Genomic DNA, 4,222 nt, shown 5'->3' on the forward strand with positions numbered 1-4,222 from the left:
TCACTTATCACTATGATAAGTGCCTAGATTTGAATGGCGACTACGTGAGATGTGGTATTTGGGTGTGGCTTTCAACTGCATATGGTAAATGTTTTCTCCTATACTTTGTTCATTCTTAATTTCAAAACGTAATGTACTTTCTGGATAACCCCCGTAGATAATGGAATCTATCAAATTTTGGCATGCCATACTTTATTTTAAAATTAAGATTATCTTGAGACCAACTCAAACTTTTAATTTAAATATCTTGCAACATAAAACTGAATGCAAACATGCTTAAAAACCAGAGATTGAAGCCATCTCTATTAAAAGATACAAATTCACCAAAGAGTGTGCTCTTCTTGGTACAAAACAGCCCCCTTTTACCAGAAAAAAATAGTAGAGGCTCCATGGAGTTTTTCAGGTCCCAGCCTCTCTTGTTGAATTTTTACAAAATGATTTTGCTATCACAAATATTAACATACACATCCCTGCCTTAAGTACATCTAATGCTGAGTGCCCCAGCTTCTTGACCACTGCTTAAAACTGCTTGCTAATCTCTTACGTTAGGATTAATCTGTTCCCTTGTGTCACATGAGAAAAGAAACCGTTCGGATATTTATGGATCAGACGTTCCTTTAAACCCCTATTACTTGGACTCATGCCTCACCTAGCAGGGGCCTGCTTTGTATGTTGATTTTGATGGTCAGAAGATTTTTAGACCTGCTTATCTTTGCAATGTCATATCCTGATCCTGTTAAACGCATTTTCACTGCAACTCACCCATAACTGTTCTAAAACCAATACATTTGTAAGAACTATATTAACACATGGCATCATTTGCCAGCCTTCCTATTCAGCATTTATTGTGGGATTAACTGTAGGGCTATGGCCTTAAGAGTTTTTTTTTCAAGACTTTATAAGATGAGAAAAGTTATCTCAGCATTTAATTGCACCAGTTAGCTTTCAAAGTATTTGTGGCATCTCTTTACTGTTGCTATTACAGTATGTTGTTTACCTACGAATTCAGCTTCTTAATTCAGAATCATTGAGCATTTTCAGTGAACTTCACTTATCAAAAACACTAGTTAGAAAGATGGAAATGTTTGAAGTTCTCACTATCACCAATGTGGAAAATAAATGACAATGTATGCTAAAGTCTTCCTGTTCTGCCAAATAAATAAAATTCTGTAGCTGGAATAAAAATAACGTATTTAAAATAAATGCATTTTAATTCTAGGCAGGTATAGGAGAGTAAGAATAAAACATTGAAGCCTAATGTCTCTGGACCATGCAAATCTCACCTCCTGTTAGTCTCACTCTTAATGTCTGAAACTTCACATATGTGTTTCAAAATAATTTGTAGAGATACAAAAGTCTCCATTTTTGGAGAAAGGCGGCATGTAAATCAAATACAATAGAGTCTCACTTATCCAAGCTAAACGGGCCGGCAGAAGCTTGGATAAGCGAATATCTTGGATAATAAGGAGGGATATATTGAAAACATTGACTACAAAAATGGCTTGGATAATCCAGAGGCTTGGATAAGCAAGGCTTGGATAAGCGAGACTCTGCTGTATATAACTCTGCTATGGCGAATGCAATGTGGAAGGTATACCGCATTACATATTTTTAAAATATCCACTCCAACTTGATTTCTATTTTTCAAACAGTAGAAAAAACCAAACTATTATTATTAGCTTTGTGACTGCGGCTTTATCCAATGGCTGCATGTTTCTATGGCTCCATCTTAATGCAAAAATCATTCAGCAGCACATTAAACTAGAAAACGAGTACTAACCCAATACACAGCGATTCTCTTGGAATCTTGATGTGGAATCCAAGTGACCAACACGTGGTATGGAAGTATTGCATATGTTTAGCATGTACAGTTGGCACTCCACATTTGCAGGTTTGACTTTTAGTGGATTTGATTAAAATATTATTCCTAGGAAACTCTCAGTCCTCCAGTGCAACTCTATGGACACTAGACGACCAAAGTCATACTTGAAGACCTATGAGGGCCACTATAGGATTCCCTTGTCCTCCAGTGCAATTCGATAGTAAACTTCTGCCATAAAGTCCTGCTGAGAGAGGCTCTCTTATGTGAAAAAATAGCAATTTTAATTTTTTTTCACTTTTGCCTCTAGCCCTTTGCTCTAATCTAGCAAATGTCCACACTCTACGTGGGACTACCTTTGAAGATGGCTCGGAAACTCCAACTAGTATAACAAGCGGCAGCCAGGTTGTTAACTGGAGCAAACTATAGGAAGAGAACTACCTCCCTATTGAAACAACTCCATTGGCTACTGATAAATATCTGATCCTAATTCAAAGTAATGGTTATTACCTATAAAGTCCTAAACGGCTCAGGTCCAGCCTATCTTTGTGATCACATCTCCTATTACAAACCTGCACAAACTCTACGATCTACTGGGGAGGCCCTTCTCTCATTCCCACCTTCATCCCAAACCCGATTGGTGGGGACGAGAGAGAAGACCTTTTCGGTCGTGTCTCCCTGGCTCTCGAACTCTCTCCCGAGAGAAATCAGATTAGCCCCTACATTGACGTCATTCAGAAAAGATTTGAAAACCTGTGTTTTTCGAGCCACCTTCGACTGAGATGAACAATTGATTGAGTTCCTACCTGTACCTACATCCTAGTCTTCTGTACTTTATCATGGACATTTGCGATCAGTTCTCCTAATATATTGCACAATTATAATTTTATTCCTCTCCTCCAAGACTGAGGATTGAAGCGCCGTTTACTGGCCATGTTTTTATTTTGTTGATGCTGTGTTGTTGAGTTTGATATATTAATTTGTTCTGATTGTTACCGTGTTTCCCCGAAAATAAGACAGTGTCTTATATTAATTTTTGCTCCCAAAGATGTGCTAGGTCTTATTTTTAGGGGATGTCTTATTTTTTCATGAAGAAGAATTCACATTTATTGTTAAACAAAAAAAAAGAACATTTATTATATACTGTACAGTAGTTGTCATCACAAATCAGCATAATCAGACAAACTGTGAATCCTATCAAGAATTTCTTGTTACTACAGTAGAGTCTCACTTATCCAACATTCGCTTATCCAACGTTCTGGATTATGGTAAAGTGGCAGGTTTCAAGTTAAATAAAAAGAAATCGATGGCCTTGACTTGATCCCTCCTGATTATCCAACATATTCGCTTATCCAACGTTCTGCCGGCCCATTTATGTTGGATAAGTGAGACTCTACTATACCATTATTTCCATGTACAACTGATATGTACATTTACCCATCCTGCATGCTCTGGTGTTCTGTTTGGCAGGCGCTGGGCATGCTTCCAAACAAAAACTTTACTAGGTCTTACTTTCGGGGGAGGCCTTATATTTAGCAATTCAGCAAAACTTCGACTAGGTCTTATTTTTCGGGGATGTCTTATTTTCGGGGAAGCAGGGTATGTATTTTATATTGTTGTATTTTACTATATATTGTTGGGCCTGGTCCCCTTGTGAGCCGCCCCGAGTCCCCTCGAGGAGATGGGGTGGGATACAAAAAAGTTGTTGTTGTTGTTGTTGTTGTTGTTGTTGTTGTTGTTGTTATTACAGTAGAGTCTCACTTATCTAACATTTGCCTATCCAATGTTCTGGATTATCCAACACAGTCTGCCATTTAGTAGTCAATGTTTTTGTAGTCAATGTTTTCAATACATTGTGATGTTTTGGTACTAAATTTGTAAATACAGTAATTACTACGTAGCATTACTGTGTATTGAACTACTTTTTCTGTCAAATTTGTTGTCAAACATGATGTTTTGGTGTTTATTTTGTAAGATTATAACCTAATGTGATGTTTAATAGGCTTTTCCTTAATCCCTCCTTATTATCAAACATATTCGCTTATCCAACGTTCTGCTGGCCCGTTTATGTTGGATAAGTGAGACTCTACTGTATTATTATTATTATTATTTTATTATAACACAGCAAACAAGACAGATATGCTGGATTTCATATCACAAAATCACAGGTCGAACACTTCCCAAGTGTCTAGGACTGTGTCATATATTTTCAGATGATGCGTGCAGATCCCAGTAGGGTGGCCTTTTGCAGTTGGCAGCTCGTAATTTATTATTATTATTATAAATGTGAAGGGCGGACTGTATATACTACGTATGAAGACCACTGTGTTTTTCCCAATGGCCCTAAGCAATAGCATGTAGTGTTTCAATGTGAACTTCTTGGTGTGTTTGAATGAGTTGCTA

This window comes from Anolis carolinensis, chromosome 1, assembly GCF_035594765.1.
Source record: "Anolis carolinensis isolate JA03-04 chromosome 1, rAnoCar3.1.pri, whole genome shotgun sequence".
Taxonomy (NCBI): Eukaryota; Metazoa; Chordata; class Lepidosauria; order Squamata; family Dactyloidae; genus Anolis; species Anolis carolinensis.